Consider the following 22,961-nt stretch of genomic DNA (forward strand, 5'->3'; position numbering starts at 1 on the left):
GGTACTTTTGGTACAGAAGTGCTGAGATTCAATAATTAGCACAGATAGGTGGCGAGTGAAAGAAAAGTGTCAGTGTTGTCATTCAGTGACTTTTTTCTTCCTCTCACTCTAATCAAAGCAATTGTCTAAGTGTCAGATTAGTGAAATCCTGTTAAATGCACTTTCCCTCTTTACAAAGACGGCCCCCGACAAGCCCCCGTTTGTCCAGCTCCTTCCTCCACAGCTTTCTGCAAGGGGCCAGTTGGGGCCAATGTCATCAGTGGCTGCTCTCTTTGAACTGAAGGCTCTTTCATCTCCTCATTTCCCCCCTTCCATCTCTCCTTTTCACACAGCCCTCTCCACTGATTAATTATTCTCCTTTCACAGAAAAGCCGGCACCTGCTTGCCACTGGGGCTGTTTTGCTGTTTACCCCCCCCCCCCGGTTTCTCTCTCCTCAGCTTCACAGCGCTGCAGGAAATGGCACCGGAGGCTCACAGGCTCAATTCCCTAAAATTAACTGTTACCACATTTTCTCAGAAGGCACCTTGAATTATTCTCCTTTCGTCAAAATAAAAGCTTGACGATGGACTTAAGAGCAAACACCTCCTCCCATGGCGCAGCCACTTTCAATGTGAAATTAATGAACCCTCAGGGACAAACCATTTTGTGGAGGTGGATCTATAATTAGTAGCTACTCACATAACTCTGGATGGACAAATATCAGTAGTTTTTTTAAAGGGATAGTTCAACATTTTGGCACATTGGCCCATTGCCATAATCCCTACAGTCATAGCAGTAGGTTTGTTACCTTTAATTGTCGGTGCAAGCTATTTTTAGAACGGCGGAGCAGAGCCGCGAGCTGCTCAGAGCTACACTACGGAGGCTAATGGGATTTCTTAGTTTCCTTCATCAAACTCATCAAATACACAATCCAACAACTCCACAATGCTCTGGTGGACAAGTTGTGAGCTGCACATTCACCACGCTATGAGATAATCGGAATTGGGCCACTTGAACCTTGTAGTGTAAAGAACGGCCTAAAGGAGTTCATAAGATGGAAACTGACTAAACTCAGTCTGAAATAAGACATGTGTGTGTTCACATATGCACCATGTCTGTGAAAAAATGGAGGTATAAAGAGACATGATGAGGAGGGGGTGTCTAGAGCCACGCCCGTATGCACGTGTCACTCCAGGTGAATAATTCATGGCTGGTTGTGCAGCGCTGGAGCTGTATCATGGCGGCTGGGTGAGCAGCGTCTGTATTCTATGGGTGGGGGCCATTAGAAGCAGGAGAGGGAGGGAGGGGCTTCCAAGAGGTTGTTGTTGTAGGAGGTGGAGGGCACTCTGTCGTATATGAACCCCTCAGGGAAGCCCTCGTTCCAACCCTCTGGAGACGTGGGAGGGCTGAAGTCGGCCCTGGTGGGATTCTGTGTGTGAATGGAAACACCTCGGGCTCCATCGCAGTGGAAACAGGGTGGGTGCAGGGCGGGGGGTGGGGTGGTGGGGGGTTGGCTACTAATTTGTTTCACATAGATTGGGACGTACGCGTGGGAGTGTATATCCTTGACAAGGACACACTTAATATACCGCAACTCTGGCATTTCTAGACCGTTACTGTTGCTGCTGCTGCTGGAAAACACATTCACTTCAGCTGGTACAGAGTACAGTGAAGACAGCACACAGCTGATGGAGGCAGCTGGTGCGGTGTGATAGACTTCTGCCCCCTTTTTGGTCTATGCAGTCTCTGTTTCAGTTATCAGCTCTGTCCCAATACAGGGCCTGGATCCTTCAGGGGTCCTGGGGTCTCGGCAGGCGTCCTACACTGTAAAAATACTGTAAAATTACTTTTAGGTAGTTTAAAATTGTGTATACTCTGCTATGTTGCACATTAGGAGATGTAGAGGTTTTTAATTTGATATCCCCTTGTATTACTTTTCCTTAAATAAAATGTATTCTGCCACTTTTGCACACAACGATCACTCCTGTTAATGCACTGCCGCTGGTTTTGCCCACTGGTTGTCTTTTATTGTTAAGCAAATGTCAGGTTCGGTTTTATGTCTCTAGGTATTTTAGGCTGCATTTGAATTGCCCTCCGGAGACAATAAAGATTTACAAACAATCAAACCAAACCAAACCAAGGACAAAGTGCTGCAGCAACGACTCCTAAAATGTAGAAATGAGTTTTAGCATTTAGCATTTTTACCACTGCCAGTCCAAAATCCCTCTGAGGAAGCTGTCGGGACCAGCAATTCATAATGTGTGTGTGTGTGTGTGTTTTTGGGTGGGGGTGGTGAGGTGGGTATTGGCAGATTAATTAGCTATTGGCCCATTCCTGCTCCATACAATTGTTATTATATCGTATCCACAATCGGTCGACCTCTAACGCCCACTGTAAGCATGGTGTCACAACGCACCACTCCAATCACCTAGCAACCTTAACAACACATAACACAACTATATTTTTTTCTTCTTTTTTTTGAAATGTGATCCTACATCCTCTTCTGCTGTATTATTTTCATTTCTGGCAGACAATAGATTCTGAAGAAGGCTTCACTGCCCAGAAAAAGAAATGGAACGGTCTACTCTAAACTCGCTGCTGTGACACAATCAGTCCTTAAACGCAGCCTCCAAACACTGCAGCCTCTGAATTGGGGACACAGCTATTATGTCAATATGTCAGTGACAGTCAGACGCTGCCATACGACAGAACCGCAGCCCACAGATCTGCTGCTCCGGTTCTGGCTCCGGTCGCACCAGCAATTTCAATGACTACATTTGATTTCAACAAAAGAACATTAGCTGAATCACACCATGAATGTGATGTGAACTGCTGTGAGGGAACAGAGAGCAGCTATCACAGCCGCTGTGGGACACCAACTATTTCTACTACTACTACTACTACTACTACTACTACTACTACTACATGTGCAACAGAGCTTCTCCCTGTTCAAACAGCACGGCTGCTGGTAATGCAAACAAACGTGATGTTTCTCACTGTTGTTGTAGCACAGACGACACATAGTGAAGTAATTATTCACTTTACACTGTCCTCACGCTGAGCCGGGGGAAGAGTGTACACCAAAATAGACAGAGGAGAGAGAGGGGGGGGAGGAGGTCTGCATGGAGTAATAATGAGGTATAGTGTATGAGAGAGTGGGGGCTGGTAGGAGGAAAAGAAGAGGAGGGAGAGGAGGAGGGGGTGAGGTGGGAGGGAAGGCAGCAGGTGATCAGATGGATGGACTGGGAGAGCAGAGGACAGGTGAGGGCAGGGGAGGAGACAGCAATGCCCCACTGACTCTCAGCAGTGGAGACACCTCACCCTGCCAGTGTCCCCACAGAGGGACGAGGCCTTTGCCAGTCAAGCTTATTCACACACACACACACACACACACACACACACACACACACACACACACACACACACACACACACACACACACACACACACACACACACACACACACACACACACACACAGGAAGGAGTGAACAAAACAGCGCATCCAACACACCACAGTAACACACTTTAGGGAAGTTCACCTAAGACAACTTTACCAAAGCTGGGTTGGTAATTTCCAACAAACTACAACATTAAGCAAGTAAAACAAGCAGTCATTACAAAAAACGAATGGAAGCAAAGTGGAGTCCTTGTTTCAGAATGAACAAATTTAGGTAGAAAATTGGTCACGATTTCCATCTGTGCTCTGATGTCTGTGCATCTGTTTTTTCTTTTCCTTTTTTTTATTAGCATAGTGTGTTTGATTTTATGGCTCTATGTGTTCTTACTTTTTCTTATTTTCCATTTGCTTATGTTGTTTTTATACCTTGATGGATGAGATCCTTGGGGGGTATTTGAAGTCTGTGTTGTATGTTTATGTACACTCTGCTCAATCAAAACGTCAATAAACATATGTTTAAAAAAAGGGAAAAAAAGAAAATTGATTACAATTTTACTGTAAAAAGCAAATAAACAGGCATAAATTACATCCTGTTCAAAGTTAGAAAAACACCTGGATATTTGTCTCACACAATTATAGACATTAATATTCAGTGTACCATACTGTATGCTGCAGAATGAATGTATATGCTGTAGAATGAATGTATATGCAATATGATATGAAGCGTAAGTTGATCGTGGACTAATGTATACATATATAATATGTAGATATGGATGCAATATGGATTAGTATGTGATTAATTACTAACAAAAAATGGATAAACTTTTTTTTCACTTTCACTTTTTTGTATAGGTGAGGCGTATTGCTCACTTGTTTTTTGTTTTTCCTTCCTTAATTTTTATAATGTTTCTGTTTTTGTATTTTTGACTGTACATTTGATACTGTTGGACCCCAGGAAGAATAGCCGTAGCTTTGCTGCAGCTAATGGGGATCCGAATAATAAACTAAACTAAACTGTGTGTTGTATGTAAAAAGTGTCATGTAATCATGTAATACTGTCTGAGTGCATGTAACTGTAACTGAGATAAAAAGGGGAACCCTCGCTCAGGCAGGTCCTGGTTGGACAGTGTGGGGTCACCGAGGTCACCGAGGTCACCACGGAGGATACGCTGCTGACATGACACCACTGCTGCAGCAGCTGTAATCCCTGCCTCCCTAAACACACCATGAAGGCTTAAACCATAATAAGAGGGAGCAGCCTCCTTTTTCTTTAGGAACCAGGCGAGCAAGAGGAACACACACACACACACACACACACACACACACACACACTATGGGGTGAAATCGATGTCAAAACAACCGGAAAGACGCGCAGCGACATGTGTGTGCACGCATGGTTACTTTGTTACGCGTGCGTGCGTTGTTACGCGCAGGTTGTATTTCACGCGTGACAAAAGCTGCGTATGTATGAAGCAGCGTGTGCACGTCTGTCAGTCACTGTTTTACAAATTATGTTACACGTTCACACACACGTGCGGTCGCAGATTTTGTTGCTGCGCAGCAGGAAGTTGATCTGCACCGTGCGCACCACTCCGCGTAACATAACGTGCAGTGTAGTTGGCCTTTTCATTTTAGTCAACCAGGGGAGGCAGCAGTGAGCCAGACTTTGCCTGCCGGACCGGAAATTCAAAAGAAGAAGAAGAAGAAGCAGAAGGAGGAGGAGAAGCAGAAGGAGAAAGGAAAAGACCAATATAATACATCCATGGAAAAGACCCATGAGATAATTATATTATAGACAGGAGGAGGCTCAGTGACTGGGCCGTAAAGTATACCCCCGCAGCCCCCGTGAGGCGGGGGGCCCCCGCATGCCGTGGGGGCCCCGCCCCCGCCCGATAAGCCGGGTCCTTTTTAAAAAATATATATTTTTTTTTTTACACCGCAACATATGGTTCACGTCATGATAACTTCTGTATTTTGGCCATTCAAGCTTCCACAGTCCATAATTCTCTTTGTTTGATATTTCAAGAGACTTTTGGTTAAGTAACCATGGACAGCTCCTAGGCAGGATTGTTCTGCTGTGTTGACGCCGTCAACCCCCCCCCCCCCCCCCCTTCCCCCATCATCGCGGCCATCAACCTTCCTGATGGCTCAACAGTTTTGTTACAGTATGTATATAATTAATAAAGTGTAAAAAAAAAAAAAACTCGGCCGGGAGTGTGTTGCAGCTATTCAGGTGCACAAACCTAACGCACATCTCCAGCTGTCCCAGCAGTTGACAATGAACTGATTACGTGCGGGGGGTGTGGTTAACTTACAAATGTTTGTATTCATTTGTGTCTGCAGGCCATGTGTAAGCAAAGTAAAAGAAACAGAAACAGAACTCTTTCGTTTTTCCGTTTCAAAACCAAAAAAAAAACAACAACGTTGTTTTTCTGTTATTCTGTTTTAAAACAAAAACAGAATAACGTGGAAAATTAAGTCTTTGACTTTTTTATTGTTTTGTTATTATGATATTTGGAAACTTCGCTCCACAGCGGCCAAAAGGTCCCGGAGCAACTCTCTCCACACCCTCTGCTTGCGTCGGCACCCCCCGGCCGGAGCTCCGTGGTTCCCCGGGTCACGCTGCTGATCCGCCCCGCGGAGCAGGCAGCTCGCAGCGGCCTCCTCCTACAGCGGATCGCTCCGTCCCGGACCGGGGAGCGACGTCGCCGCAGCCGCCACTGCCGCTGTGGAGCGCTGGAGGAGGTGGTCAGCGGGGCGGAGCAGCAGCGTGACCCGGGGATGGCATATGGACCACGGTCCACAGCGCAGGGTACGAAATTAAGAAAATATTTTGGGGGCAATTTTGGCCCCCACAGTCCAAAAAGTGGGGGCATTTTCAAAATACTTGGGGGCCATTTCATATATATAGCTATATATATATATATATATATATAAATAACAAACTATAAGCTATATAAACGCCTATCATAGTCTATAAACGATATAAATAATGGGTTATATAAAGTTATGGTTGGTCAATATTAGATATTAGATATTACCAGTAATATGAGAATATCACTGGTAGGTAGGGCTGGGCGATGTGGGGGGGCTGTTGTGAACTCAACAGTCGTTCTGGGGTGAGCAGCCAGGGCCGTTGTATAGGGGAGAAAGGTGATGATAATTCTAGTGGCCCATGCAGCGCCCAGTAGGGCCCACAAAAAACCCCAGTAGTCTAATCTTTGTATAACTGAATTATTCTGCATAAGACCCTGACTAATACTCATAGTAATGCTGCATTAGCATCAAAACAAAGTAGGCTAAATAAAAAAATGATAATACATACGTAGTCTAAGCAAAAAAGTGGAAACGTGAGGGGGCAGGGGCCCACTTTAGTATTCTTTCAGGGGGCCCAGAATTCCTAGTAACGGCCCTGTGAGCAGCAGAGCGGCCGCACCGTGACCACGGTCCACTCCAACTGCCTGGTGTCCCCATTGCGCACCATGCGTCTTTTCAGTCACTCGTCCGAGTTCTCCTTACTTTTTCTTTTGAGACAACATTCATTCTCTCTCTTTCTTTTATTTTTTATTTTACCGGCGGTGTCAGCTGATGTGCCCGTCCGCAGCAACCCAAACAAATACACGTGTTGACTGGCTCTATTCCAGCCACATGATTGGTTCGGCACGGCGCAACTCTCAATATCATTGGCTATTTGTATTGTTTGCCAAAACATGGATGAATGAAACCTATCGACCATGTTCTCATATTTCTATTGAGGAAAAGTTATTTCACAATTTCTACCGTTTTATCACCCAGCCCTAAGTGGGCTATTGTCCCCCTCCTACCTGGGAAACAGGAGGGAGACACAGCTCTAACTACACAACACCGACAAGGACTGAGAGCCGCATGTTGCAGTGACGTTATAAGATTATTATTTTTTTTAAACCCTGCAAATAATAAGCCGACGAAAAGGTGCAACTTGCCTTAACTTTTTGTCGATGTAGGCTATTATTTGCTGGGGCTTTCGGGGGATTCACTGTGGGCCACCGCCAGTCTGATCAGGTCCATCGCAGCACAGCAGCTGCAGCACTGCCCCGCTGTCACATGACTCTCACGTATCAGCGCAATCTCGTTTACATCAGGAGAATAATGAGGCGCGACGGTAAATTAATGAAAATAAATTTATGATAATGTATAGATATAAATATATTTGTTTTGAAAATTTGGGGGCAATTTTGGCCCCAGGATCATGATTTTTGGGGGCATTCTTGGTAAAATTTGGGGCCAAATGGCCCATGGCCCCCGCTAATTTCCGACGCTGCCACAGCGGCTCAGACGCAAGGTGTGGAGAGAGTGGCTCCGGCCGGCCGCTGTGGCCAGCTGGGACACGGATTATTCTCTCTGTCTTCATTGAACAAATAAATCATGTCACGCAACAGCCTATAGGCTATATCTGTATCTCGTATTGGATCGATTGCACCATCTACTGGATGAAAATGGAACACAGAACAACTACACTACGCGTCACGTTACACGTAGTGGTGCGCAGCTTCACGCGAGCGTTAATGCGTGCGTTCGCTAAAAAACGCATGAATGTTACACGTGGTCACTACGCGTAGTGTGATTACCGGCGTGCAGCAGTCATCACGCGTGAACGTGCGCGTGAACGGGGGGCCATTATAAGTCAATGAGGAAACTACATTACACGTCAGGCGCTATCTGCTGCACAGGCGTCAAAGCACGCGGGTGTGACACGTCCAGTTGATAGGTGCACAAGTAATATGACACGATTGTACCGGCATACACACACACACACACACACACACACACACACACACACACAGAGCTGACCAGGGACAGTTATTGATAAACTGGTTTAGATTGAAAAGAGAAAACTTGGGCAGGACTATATTTAGCTGGCCTGAAAAGTGACAACAGCTCTGTTACAACTGTAAATGATTAATGACCTTGAAACATCAGCAGGGGAGGAGGGGGCGTTATAAATAAAGTGAATGGAGTAAAAATGTGTTTATTTTCATATGAAAGAATACTGTTAAGATCTGCAGGCACCCCAATGTCACCCAACCCCCTAACCAAGAGTTACGCGCTCCAGTTCAGCCTGGAGTAATCCTTCCTGTGTTTGAAAGCCTGGTGCCTGTGATGTGTGCAGTTTCAAAGAGGCTGGGTGGAGTACAGTGCACAGAGTGAAGGAGCTGAGCTCTGTTCTTCTTGGAGCACGTGTCCCCGCAGGAGGTCCGCCTGAGGATGCTCCAACCCCCGTCAGTAGAAATCAGTGAGTTTACCCTGTTTTTATCACTCTCAGCGTGAGCTCCTCAGCCTGTGCAGGTCGCTTTCCAGTGCCGAGGAGATAAAAGGCCTCAGTCTCTGCAAACAGCCAAAAGGAACTCTGTAAACTATTTATTATTATCTTCTTTTTTTTCTTTTTTGAAAGCTGCTTCTTATGTCTAATTTCAGTCAGTGGTGCTTTCCAGCCCTCACTCCTCCTGCGAGGCTTATCTGTGCTTCTGAGGCCACATGCTCGTCTGCATCTCTTCCTGCTGGCTGAGCGCAGGTCACAACAACATAGGCCTCAATGCTGTCTGCTCCCATGATCCTCTCTTCTCGGTCTCTCGGTCTCTCATCTCTCCCTACTGCAGGGACGGGGCGCTAGCCGCGTGTCCTCGCTGCTCCTGTCAGTCAAACTCCAGCTGGGCGGAGCCAGTGGTGACACCATTGTGTCAGGGCAGCTCAGTGTCAGCAGCAGCAGCAGCAGCAGCAGCAGCAGCAGCAGCAGCAGCAGCAGCAGCAGCGGATGACAGTGGATACCTGATGACCCTCTGAGCTTCTGAGGTCAAAGGGATAGTTCAACATTTTGGCAAATTCCCCCATTGCCATAATGCCTATAGTCATACGAGTAGGTTCAAATCATTACCTTTAATTTCCGGTGCATTTTGTTTTGAGATGCGAGCTGTTCAGTGAACACAATGGAGGTGAATGGTACAGGTCTCCTGTCCCTCATCAAACTCATCAAATACACAATCCAACAACTCCAAAATGCTCTCATTAACAACATGACCTGCACATTCACCACGCTATGAGATCATGTAACATTTCGAGACAGAGTTGTTTTCAAGGCAAATACATAGCCAGAACTACATTCCTGTGAGTGATTTCAAAAGCGCAAGTAGTTCTGAGTATTTGCTTATCTAACTAAAGATAATGAACCTACACCTATGACTCTAGGGATTATAGCGATAGATGAATTTGCCAAAATGCTGAAGTATCCCTTTGCTTAAAGATATAGCACGCAGAGACTACCACTTACTTAATATAGCTACAGACTACTTTGCTTTGGTGTGGGTTCATCACAGCTGTTAGTGTTTCTTTGTGAGACTGTGGGGGTGACTGGGGGGAGACTCTCCTCCTGTAAATAAAAACAAGCCAATGGGTTGGCCGTGCAGCAGATTTTTACTATCCGTAGTTAAGTTTTGTTGCTTGAACTCATGTGGTGGTTGTAGTAATTATGACAGGAGCCATGGAAAAAGTGTGGTGACATCAAGAAATAAAGTCCACGTCGAGAACACAGGGATATAAGTGAAGTTTGATTCCAATATCAAATCAGCTACTGTAACCCTGACAACAAAGACTGCGTAATCTTGAGGATGTATTTATTTTACCACAAATAACAATCTTCTCCTACATCTAACGTAGCCATGACTGATACTATAGTAGCTATACGTCACATGTAGCTGTTGGTTAATATCAACCACTGTAGAGTCTGCATGTGTATTGATCTTTTTTATACAGTCTATGGTATTGATGTAACCATTACAACCAAGGTACTGTATGGTATGCCTCTACCACTGTAGGGGCAATACTTAGAGAGGTTGGAGATGGATGAAAGCAGCTGCTTAGACAACCAGTCCATCGATCAATTGGTTGATGAACACAGGAAGCAAACTTCTGACAGTTTTGGTAACCAAGTAAATAAATGTTTGGAGATTGAGCTTCATCATTGCTCCATCAGAGCGAGCACTGTGACAGCTGTTTACCTGTAAAAACAGTGTCAGGACTATTGATCTGTTGAACTTCAGGCCCAAATGCACCTGCTGTTTTGACAATTCCCTTTCATATAAAAAACTCACTACAATGACCAAGACTTAGAGTGAGTCACTCTTTCAGCTGTTTCCTGACAGGTTACATGTTTCTCTGTTAGAGCCAGAGCACAGAGCTCTGCTGTTTCCTGTCTCACACTGTTCTTTTAGTTTTGTGACCAAAACAAAAAAAAAGTCATCAGCACCTGTATATTTTGAAACAAACCTGGAAACAAATAACTGGACCAGGTTAAAAAAACAAAAACAAAAAAACATATGTAATGAAATGCTTAAACTAAGTTACTTTTATCGTTTATAGTTATAACTATTCTTATACTTGTACTAACCCTAACACAAATTTCCATTCAATTTAGATGTCAAAAAGAGCCGAGAGTCAGACAGTTAACATTACATAATACCAAAGTGACAATTAGCTGCCTGATGACCTTGATATATTTATGTAACGTGTTAAAGGGGGGATTCAGAGGACTGTTGGTCCCTGTGCAAGTGTTGTTGTCTGGTTGCAACAACTGTGCAGAGACACATGTACAGTGAGTCTGTGGGCTTCTACTCAGCTTTCTCCTCAATCCCCTGTGTTTCCACTGACTTCCCATTCCTGATGTTTCCTGTTTGTTCATATATGTGTGTGTGGATGTGCTAGGTGTGGCTTCCCAGTTTCCGCTCCAACTTATTCCACTGTGCACCTGACCCTTCATACCTCATCGTCCCAACAAGCCGCTGAAGTATTTATTACATATAGCTCTTCACTCCAAGCCGCCAAGTCCCTGGTTTCTGTGCATGAGCTTTCTCCTCAATGTGTCTTTGGATCCAGACTAAGTCCTGTTGGTCTCATCTGAGCCTCAAAACCACATTTCCAGGACCTGTACTGTACCTGTACCTGCACTGACAGGTGGTGTGTAAATGAGCATCGAGGAATTGGGCTTTAAATCATCTGAAATAATCTAAAAAATAATTATCTACTGTCTTGAGTTCAATATCTGAAGCCACAACAAAGACATTATTGTAATTAACAAATGTATTCACAACTTTTACAACTTAATCATTTCTGATTTAATTACACACCTTTGGCAAAGAGTACACACTGGCTTGTAATGCACAGGTACTGTTTTGTCTTTCACCGTTTTAAGTTTATTTAATTCATTTGGATATTCATTTTTGCTTGTAACATGTTTGAGACTAATCAATTATAACACAAACAAGTAAACATGTGCTTTTGTTGCAGCTCTATACTGTGTGAATATACGCAGGCGCCTGCCTGGTGTATGTTAAATGTTTTTTTTACAGCAACATAATAAAAGTTCCAGATGCTCTGTGGATTATATGCTCCTTGTGGCCTGGCTCTGGTTTATTGGAAGAAGGAAAAAAAGAGTAAAAAAGCAAAAAGTAAAAGAGAAGGCTTGCGACCCTTCATTAAATGGCCTATGAGGTTACAAGCGCGTCAGCCAGAGGTGCAAAATTAAGCGAGCTGCTTGATGTGAGCCCTGCAGACGTGTGCTGACAGCTGACCTTCTGTTAATAATGCAGCTGTGTCCAGGACTTGACCCGGCAGCCCCCACACTCTCTCCTCTCCCCCCGGGGGCTTCGGATGAATCAACACCAACACACAAGATGCTGCCTCTGCTCTGCTCGTTCAAATATTCATCTGCTCCTTCGAGGAAACCATCAATTACCCCTGCCTTTCACTACGCTGCTTTGCCTCCGTTGGTACAAGACGGGAAACGTTACATTTTAAATTCAGCTGCATATGTGATTTTCTCATTCCCAGTAAATGCTGTGTGACTACAGCAAATGATAAGCTTCCTCTGACAGCTGAATAATAACATCTATCCCTCTGTTCTAGTACGCTGAAAGTATATTATGTTTATACATTTGCTGTGTGCACTCTTGTCTTTCACGTAATCCCCTGAGCTGTGAGCTGGTGATGGCTGGTGGACAGCAGAGTAAAGGCAGAGGAGGCACCTTCGCAGTCACTCTACCAGCTCCTCTAGAGGGATGCTTTGACTTTTCCAGGTGCTCGTTTGTCTTCGCTGACACTCGTCACACTCAGGGAAAAGGGACGTCTCAGATTTGCCCTTCACATTCGCCAGTGATGAATTGTTTCGGAAGCAAAACTAGAAATTTGAAACTTCTGTCCACTTTTAATGTTAAAGTCATCGTTAGAAGTTTGTATCCTCTCAAGTTTAGCATGATATATTATACATACTGTATATAAACTTTTTATATTAGGCTATACATATATTATATTATACTATACAATAGAGGCAGATCAATGACTTTCAGTGAATATGATGGCAAGATGCACTGTGAATACTTTCTATTTTACATTCCTCACTGACACTCACTCACTGGCACAATGAATAAATATAACCGACTCTACAGCCATTAATGTGGTGTTAAAGCCTTCAGAGTGTGATCTCTCTGGCTCCAGTGAAAGGAGCAGTGGTCTGTGGTGGTGGTGGAGAGCCGCCCTCACAACACACACTCAAAATCAACCACCAAATCAGATCCACGGCAAAGGCCATGTTGTAATGATTTCTATCATTGTGATCTGAGCACAACTAAACCTGCAACAGTACAACGTGTAGTTACACATTCTGATGGGGGTCACTACGTGGCTCAGAGTGACAGGACAAGCAAATACACATCATCGTGACATTCTTGAATCATGTCACCAAAGAATCGACATTTAAGACAATCAGAAACTACATGTTTTGTGTGTGTGTGTGTGTGTGTGTGTGTGTGAGAGGCGTTGCTACCACAGATGTAATCTGTCACAGTTCTGAGATGGTAACAGGAAGATTTCAGGACACAAACATGTTGATGACATCTTATTGATATGAAGTGAGCTTTATTTATACACATCTGATGTCCGTCTTTGAGCTGCTGAGATCAGCTGCTGCTGTTTCCTCCCTTCATTTCAGATGTCTGTGATAGTGTCTGCAGAGTGGCTTCTGTCTCTGCTGATCTGACTCTACAAAACACAACATTTCTCCCCTCACTAGTATTTTTTACGTCATACTGCAGTGGACCTTTTGCTGCACCTCCACCTGCGTCTCCGCCTTGTTATTATTTACTCTATACCGCTTATCCTACTAGGGTCACGGGTGAGCTGGAGCCTATCTCAGCTGACTTCAGGCAAGAGGCCCCTGGCCCCTAGACAGGTCGCCAGTCTATCACAGGGCCGACACATATATAGACAGACAACCATTCACACTCTCATTCACCTATGGGCATGCTGTGAGGCGACAGTGCTAACCACTGCACCACCGTGCCGCTCTACTCTCTCTTTACCACGACCCACAGTTCTCACATCTCAGTGCACCAGCGACACCAGTGCATAAAACTGCAGAAAAGCAAGTACAGTCACATTTCCCGAATTTTGGCTTTGACTTAGCAAAGTATTAGTATCTTCTGACGTTGAGGAGTAATGGTACACAGGACTCACACTGGTACACACTCACTCACAAACCTAGTCTGGACTTACGGTCAAATCCTTTTATAACTGTGATGTTGTCTGGAAAAAACTAATTCTGTCAGGACCACTATGTCAAAATAATATTTATTTACTTGCACAAGTTTTATTTGGCGGTATGGTACTGTTCTGGGACCCCCTGCTCTTCCACGCACTTGCGTGGAAAGCCTGAGGCAGGAAGAGCACCTTCCTGCCCTTCACGAGCCATCATGAACGGCATAAGCAGGGAGCGCAGCAGCAAAGAAAACAGAGAAGACAGAGCAGAGCAACCACATTAGGGGTGGGAGAAAAAATTGATTCACATAAATATCGTGATATCTTTTTTGACGATTTTTAAATCGATTTTTTTTTTCAAAAATCGATTTTTTTGGGGGGAAATTTTTATTTTTATTTTTGGAGAAAATTCTTTTTTTTTTTTTTTTTAATTTTTTAAAATATTGTGCAATGTGCATTTGTTAGCCTTTTTTATATACAGAGAGTACACGTTTTGAAAAGGGTTTAAGTTCACTTTATAATGGAGTATGTTAATTTATAGGCGCCTACAGTATTTGTGTGCAGATAAATGTTAAAAATGCAGACTAAAAATCGGGAGAATCGGCAATATCGTAGAATCGCAATTTGAATCGAATCGCCATCCAAAAAATCGTAGAAGAATCGAATCGGGAGAAAAGCATATCGTCCCAGCCCTAAACCACATGTACAATGCAGTGTTTCCTCCAGGATTTTTTTAAAGAGTGCCGGCGAGGGTGGTCTGATCGGGGGGGGGGTTGCGCGCGAGACCGGATCGTCGACTAGTCGCTGATATGACATCATTCATATTTTTCCCATCATAACTAAAATCCCAGGAGGAGGGAAATGCTCTGCAACAATCTGTATTCACTGACTGACAGCTCACGCACAGAAATGAGTCCACAGAACAGCAGCTTTATAAACAACAAACTGTAAATCAGTTTGTTTTTTTGTAACATATACAGGTGCAAAAGAAAATACTGTAGCTACTGTTCATTAAACAATTAGGGAGGAAAACGACACACAGGCCTCGTCACCATCACAGTCCTGCTCAGTCACAGTTTTACTCACAGTTTTAGTTTTTCCTGGTTGGTTGCTGCTGTTGTTGTTGTGCGCGACGTAAAGCTGTCGATATGAGCGGAGTTTTTTTTTTTTTCTTTTTAATTGCCGGCAGCCGGACATACTGCCCGCGGAAGCGGCAGCTTCTCCTGCTCTCTCTCTCCACGCCGGTCAAACATCGACCTGTCTGTAGGCTACTCGGTTTTCCACACACACAGGTCTGTCTCTAGCGCTGTATGTAGCCTATGGATGTGTCTTGTGTGCAGAACTGACAAATATTTATAGACGGACAAGCAAACTTAATCATCATTTATTTTATTTTGAAAATTGACCGGATTCTCTCGCCTTTTCTGTGCCCGACTTCCTGTCTGGTACGCGCTCGTTCTATCCAGCTTGACGGCGCTCGTATTTTTTTCATTCAGCGCACTCAGCTGTTGTTTCAAGCCGCTACTCTTGTAGCCTACTGTTACATGATCAGCGACTAGTCGACGTCAAGCTCAAAACGTCATTGTGGAGCAGTGGACTAGTCTGTGCAACCCCTAGTGGAAAACCTGCTTTACATTGTTTTAACATTAAAAAAAAAAAAAAAAAAATCATCATTCTGAAGGTGTGGCAGCTTTTATTTTGCCGTGGCGGTGCGCCACGATCAATTACATGTAGCGGAAACCCTGCAATGACAGGAGGAGCTGGGGTGGAGGTGGGTTGCAAAAAAGCCGGCAGAGGAAGCAGCAGCAGCAAGGGAGGTGACGTCGGGCTGGAGCAGTTTAAATAGCACGCTCTGAATGCAATTCCCCAATAGGAAGCAGCCACGGGGAGTCAGCTGAGCCATCAGCTGATCTGCACAGGTGATGACAGTTACAGTACGCTGTGCTGATTAAGAGCTTGACGTCATGGCCTGCCAGAACTAACGCTACGCTTAATATCTAAAGACATAAATGAAAGGTGAGAATTGAGCAGTGATTTACTGTAAAATGAAACAGGTAAATTAGAGGTTTGCTACTGGGATACACATAAAACTTTCAAATTACAGGCAGGTCTAAGTCCCTTTGTTATATGTTATATTGTTGTTGGTATGAGGCCTTGTGACAGACAGCTTCTCTCTCCTGTCCTGCCTGCTCTTCGTATCTTATGTTCAGTTACTCATCTGCCTCCTTTAGTAAGAATGATATACTATGTCATGGAATTACTTTATTTCTGTAACGCAGGCTGGGCTAATTTCCACCAATGGTGAAAATATTATCACTTCGTCAGTCAGTCCAAAAAAAAGTATTTTTAGACATAATGATGTTATTGTAAATTTGTAACCCAGTGCTCAAACTAGCCATACTTTCAAAATGACTTTTATCTGAATCAAGAGTGTGACATTAGTACAATACTCATATCTTTAAGTATTTTTTTTTTTCAAATAATAAAGTTCTTTGAGCTCACCACAGACAGACAGAAGATTAATGACTCAGAGAGACAAATGACTTTACTGATGATCAACAATCTAAGTGTCTCTTTCTACTTACTATGATGAATGAAATACAGCAGGAAGCCCTGTCACTGTCAAGACATCCTCAGATCACTGAGCACCACCAAAGACTGCTGCAACTGCTGACTGTGTGCTCAACAGGAAACAGGAGGAAATGAGCCATTGTTAGAACATGTTGTCGTACGGCTGGGGCGATTCATTCAATTTTATCATCGATTACGATTCGACAATGATGAGCACAACTAAATACGTGTTTACGCTGCAAACTGGTAGAAGCAGATGTAGTTTGCTTCCAACTGCAGCCAACCACATTAAATATAGATAGTCCTCCAGTAATGATGGTGTATTTACAGGGGTGGAAAGAGTACCCAAAAAATCTACTCAAGTAAAAGTTAGGGCTGGACGATTATGGCAAAAATCATAATCACGATTATTTTGGTCAATATTGAAATCACGATTATTTACACGATTATGGGGGGGGGGGGATTTATAGCTTGACCATGCTACATTATTACCTTAAATAAACAGTGCCAATGTGCCAATGTGCCTTTTAAGTTTATAATTTACAATATTTATTCAGAATGTATTTAAAACTTTTTTTTTAAGTTTTATGATCCAGCAGCAGAAACTATACAGGATGTTTAGCTTAACTTTTCTACATTTTTACCTTGAATAAACAGATTTGGAGTAATTGTCATGATTTAACTTATTAAGAGGGAGAATGGAGGCTCTCTGCTTCCGTGTGTGTCGCTTATTGCGTCTCTGGGATGAAATCCAACCTGGGAAGATCAGAGCCTCCGCCCCGCTGCGCTGTCCCAGCTCTCGTCACAAACGCACCCATAACTTTTTTTTTTTTTTGACGCGCCCCATAAGTGATCTCTTGTTTATGACAGATTAAACTACACAAATACACGTTGTAACATCGTATAACGTTATCCGCCGCTCTACAGATTGCTTCCTTGCCGGCTTTGTAAACATATGCACATGTAGCCTACGGGCCGGGGGAAGAGGAGGAGGAGGAGGGTTGTTGTTATGCGGCCGCTTTGAGGAGACGAGCGAGTGTTTTAAATTATTATTTCCCGTTCATTCGTCCTGAGCGGTGGCCGCTGATTTTTAAACGCCGCCGTCAACACACGAGTGGACTCGTCCACAGCATTAACTGAGAGAGGAGTGCAGTGCAGGCGCGGGGGCGGAAGCACGCATGTGTGTTTTTCAGAATAAAACACCAATATACAAAAAAATAATCTTTTTTTTTTCGATTACAGTGTTTTTATGATCGTGAGAAGCCAAAATCGTATTCACGATCAAAATTCGATTAATCGTCCAGCCCTAGTAAAAGTAGGCTACTGTTACCTTGATGAAATTTTACTCAAGTAAAAGTAAAAGTACTGGTGTAAAAATCTACTCAAGTAAAAGTAAAAAGTAGTTCATTTAAAATTTACTCAGAGTAAAAGTTACTTAGTTACTTTTTTTTTGGGGGGGGGGGGGCTATAATGGCCAGAGATTGGCCTAACATTTTCCGTGCATGCCTCTGTGTTCCAAATTTGTCCCTTCTCCATCGATACACTGGTCTCCATCATCTTTTAGCTCCTGTGGCACCAACTTGATTCTGACCTTCTGACACTGCAGTTGTCCAGAGCCAATCAGATGGACAGTTACTGGCACTAAGGTTGTCATGATCATGATCATGATACTAAAATGTTCAACTCAATATCGGTATTAAGGAAAATATTTCACTCACACACACACACACACACACACACACACACACACACACACACACACACACACACACACACACACACACACACACACACACACACACACACACACACACACACACACACTTGCCTTTACTGTAACTGCTCTGAAGCAGTGGGCTGCTTGTCTGTTCCTCTGAGCATGGCCATGGATCTGACTGGGCTCCTACATTTACTGTAACTCAACGGACCGCCGGTCCGGCCTTCAGCCCCGGTGTGTCTGGCAGGGTCAGCGGTCCCGTTATCAAACACAGCCGGACATGTTCATGAGTTCATTAAAAAAAAAAAAAGGCCGGACGCCCCGGACAGGACGTGAGAAGTGGACATGTCCAGGCAAAGGAGGACGTTTGTCACTGTAAACGTAGCCGAATAGATGGACATGCCTGATAACGTTGTCTTTAATCATTAACGTCAGCTTTTAACCGCTAGCTGTGGCTAATGGCTAATATCAAGACGACAACATAGCGACGAGCCCTGTTATGCACAAACTCACGTAGCGGTGAGGGGAGAGAGGTGTGTGTACCTGCTGCTGCTGTGTGCGTGTGTGAAGGGACAGAGAGAGAGAGAGAGAGAGGCGGCAGCGGCGTAGCTACTTCTGACAACCCACACAGACGCAGTGCAAGTTGATATATATTTTTTACTTTGTAACGGAAGCTATTTAAAATGTAACTAAGTAAATTTCTTCCAACAATACACAAAAAAGCTACTTAATTAGCTACAGTAACTTGAGTAAATGTAACTCGTTCCCTGTGTATTTACATGCATGGATAGAGAAGCCTACAGCCTACGACCTCTTTTGACGATAACAACGCTCAACAAACCAAACAAACATCCAACGGAACGTTAACACAATAGAGAAAAAGACAAACCAGAGGCAGACCAACAAAAAGCAAAAGCTGCATATGAGCACTTTAACTTGTGGGCGCAGCACCTGCAGGTGTGAAGAGAATGCGACACTCTGACGATCGTCTCATCATTATGACTTTCAACAGGATGTGGTTACAAGTATCTTGCACTCTTGTTAAGTTTCCATTCACCTCACTGAGAACAATGTCATAGGAGCGCTGTGTAATAATATGGCTCAGCCCCAAAAAACTGCTGAAAATAACCACTCACTTCTTCCATTCGCAGGAAGGCAGATTTGCTGATGAAGTGACTTGAGGCCGTAGTCGATCACTCATCTATAAATAGATCAAGGAGGCCTCTGTGTTCCTGCTCCTGCTCTCTGTGTTTTGTCCTCGCGGCGTCTCGGCGATGACTCGGACAACCTGGAGCCAAATGAGGCTGCGTGGCTTTGACCCGTGTTGCTTGTCATCCTCCCCTGCTCCACCTTGTCTGTGCAGCTTCAGACAGCAGGAGAAAACAGGAGAGCTTACTTTGAACTACACGGCCATTCGATGCATGTTTAATCACAGTCTTTCCTCATAGGTCACATAGACAGGAAAGATAAGTTTGATGCCACGCTGCTCCGTGCTGGAGGTACAGATGTCTGTCTTTGCAACCAAGGTGCATTTTTTTTTTTTTTTTTTTTTTTTTACAATAACCTGACTTCTCTGATGTCCTCTTCTATATACTAACTAAAATCAAAAACTAAAAAACAAGTCCTGCTGAGCTCACAGATGTTGTTCTGTGTAATACAGGTGCATCAATAAATTAGAATATGATGGATAAGTCCATTTCCAGCAGTTCAAGTTAAAGGGATAGTTCACCCTAGAATGATATTTCGCTCATTATCTACTCACCCTCATGTTGACTAAGGGCTGGAAGAAGTTTCAGAGTCCTCCGTCCCTTCTCTGAGTTACAGGGGGTCTTAGCGTAGCAGTGCATTTCAAGGCAACGGTTGTAAAGGGACACCAGAGCTCTTCGTAAAAAAACACACACAAAAAAACATCCAAATACCTCCATGATGCTCGTATGTAATGTCCGTCTTGTGCTGAAGCCCCAAATTGCGTAATTGTCCCGAAAAAAATTAAATAAGTCCACATTCCAAGCATGTTTGTAGCATTAGCTCTGTGTCTGTTGTCCGGTCTTCCGCTGCCAGCGCGCATGCGCAACCAGACTGAGACTCGAGTCGGTCTCAGTGCGAACCTTGCGCATGCGCGCTGGCAGCGGAAGACCGGACAACAGACACAGAGCTAATGCTACAAACATGCTTGGAATGTGGACTTATTTAATTTTTTTCGGGACAATTACGCAATTTGGGGCTTCAGCACAAGACGGACATTACATACGAGCAGCATGGAGGTATTTGGATGTTTTTTTGTGTGTGTTTTTTTACGAAGAGCTCTGGTGTCCCTTTACAACCGTTGCCTTGAAATGCACTGCTACGCTAAGACCCCCTGTAACTCAGAGAAGGGACGGAGGACTCTGAAACTTCTTCCAGCCCTTAGTCAACATGAGGGTGAGTAGATAATGAGCGAAATATCATTCTAGGGTGAACTATCCCTTTAAATAGCTCCAACCAAGTATTGAGTGCATATTGGTGGACATACTTTTCAGAAGGCCAACATTTTCATATAAAATGCTTTTTTAAATGGTCTTTTGTAACATTCAAGTTTTTTGAGATACTGAATTTTATGTCTTCCTTTAATATAAGCCATAAACATTACAATTAAAAGAAATGAAATACATAAAGACATGAAATGTTTCATTCTGTGTGTAATAGATCTATATAATAATTAGTTTCACTTTTTGAATTGAATTACTGACATAAATGCACTTTTCCATGATATTCTAATTAATTAAGATGCACCTGTAAGTATGTTTCTTGAAGCTTCAGCCATCGTTGAGTCTTTTGGGCTATTATGCCTTTAATTGATAAGGCAGCTATAGAGAGACAGGAGACAGAGAGAGGGGGACTGACATGCAGCAATGGGCAACCGGTGGAATCAAACAAGGGCCGCTGCAGCGAGGACTATTGCTTCTGCATATGGGACGCCTGCTCTACCCACTGAGTTCAACAATGCCCCCACTGCTGAGTTTTAAAGACAGGAGGTTATGATATGTCCTCTGGGGCGATAGGGAGTTTGTTGCTATTAGAAAGTCAGGAGAGCTGTCATCAGTAGAAGACAAGATGCAACAGAGAGAAGAGCTCACAGTTTTTTTTCACCACTGGAGACAGCTTTTCCAGATGTTTCCTTTCCATGTGAGCAGCTGCGAACTCTAACTATGAAAAAGAGGCACGAGAGATGCTCATGTACACACATCCTGCCTTAATTCAGGAAAACAAAAAGAAAGGAAACATGGACAGAGAGAGGGCTTGGACCGGTAACAAGGGTCTATAGTTGGACTTGAACTCAGTATGTTGCAGTTATAAGTTATGCATAATATATAAATCTAAATCACCACATGGACACGTCACCCAAGCTTCCTCCTCCTAGAAAAGAAACAAAAAACTACAAATGACACAGAAAATCTTCAAAACTACAAACTAGGCTACACAGAAAAAATGTTTTATAATGTGGCAACGTTGCGGATCTACCTGTCCCCCTCCTATGCACCTGTCAATCAAATTGATGTGCAAAGTATTTTCTACTTTTCTACAGGTTGACATGAGAGATTATCCATAAGTGGTGAGGGACAGCAGACAAACCTCACATCTCATTGCACCTGCCCTTCAGAAGCAGGATTTACCTCTAAGCAGATGAGGCACGGCGGCCCATCACCGACCCAACTCGGTGATCTGTCTCTATAGCCCTGTTGCTAGGTTACCACATTCCAGAGCCCAGTAAGCACGATGGGTCCTCGCTCCGCTGGCAGAGACGGTTTGGCAGCGTCTGGGGGATCGCAGATGACGCAGTAGTCGTGACGATTTTTAGAGTCCGTGAGCGATGGAGGACGAGGTCACACGTTATGGTGGACGGTGTGGGCAGCGTGACATCACTGAATCTCTGACACAAGTGCTTCAAATATCTGTCTCTGTTTCTGTGAGGGAGGGTGGGACTGGGTGACCTGGGACATGAGACTATGTTGTTCCTCTGAGGGGACAGTGTGATCCAGCTGTGACCTCTTGAGCCAGTGTGTGTGCGGTTGCCGGGCTCAGCACAGCACGTTCCTGCACACAGAGCAGCAGCAGCAGCAGCAGCAGCAGCAGCAGCAGCAGCAGCAGCAGCGTCTAGACAGCACCCAGACTCACAACGCCCCCACCGCTCAGCACCTCCAAAGAGGATTGTGTTCCGGCTGGGGATAATCTTTAAGGCTCATCATTCTTTGTCTTCAAATGGTTTATATGGATAATATGGATGGATAAACACACACACACACACACACACACACTGCAGGACACCTGTGTTGTCAAATTAAAAACATTAAAAATCACCTTCACCACAGAAATAAACAAAATCACAAACACACATGTAAATACAACTATATCATGTATGTACAGTATATGTGTATCATGGGAGGAACATCCTGAATACATTTCTACAGAAATACAAGGGTCAATTTACACCACACACTAAAAACTCCTGGGTTATTTATTATTATTTAATTTATTTATTTAACCCAATTTCTGGGTTACTCGTGTTGGGTTAAAATTATGGGTTATTTTTCAGAGAGTAACATATTTTCTGGGTTATAGAGCTAATATTTTAACCCAATTCTTGGTTGTTTTTTTCCAGTTATATACCATTTCTGGGTTATTTTTCAAACAGTAACCCATTTTCTGGGTTAGTTACTAAACTAACACCAGTTTGACCAGTAACTGCTGCAATAT

The 22,961-nt window shown here is 43.8% G+C and overlaps 2 protein-coding genes across 7 annotated transcripts in view; both read right to left on the bottom strand.

The window, feature by feature from the left end:
- The window catches only part of fynb (FYN proto-oncogene, Src family tyrosine kinase b), a 99,125-nt gene that overhangs the window by 45,128 nt on the left and 31,036 nt on the right, over positions 1-22,961 (bottom strand). The window lies entirely within an intron of this gene.
- Positions 10,679-22,961, bottom strand: part of LOC146961940 (organic cation transporter protein) — a 55,776-nt gene continuing 43,493 nt past the window's right edge. Inside the window, exon 11 of the mRNA XM_085771757.1 lies at positions 10,679-10,692. The gene's annotated coding sequence lies outside the window, so the exon portion shown is untranslated. The remainder of the gene's footprint in view (positions 10,693-22,961) is intronic.

This window comes from Trachurus japonicus, chromosome 24 (genome assembly GCF_045865225.1).
Source record: "Trachurus japonicus isolate A0001 chromosome 24, Traja_1.0".
NCBI classification, from domain to species: domain Eukaryota; kingdom Metazoa; phylum Chordata; class Actinopteri; order Carangiformes; family Carangidae; genus Trachurus; species Trachurus japonicus.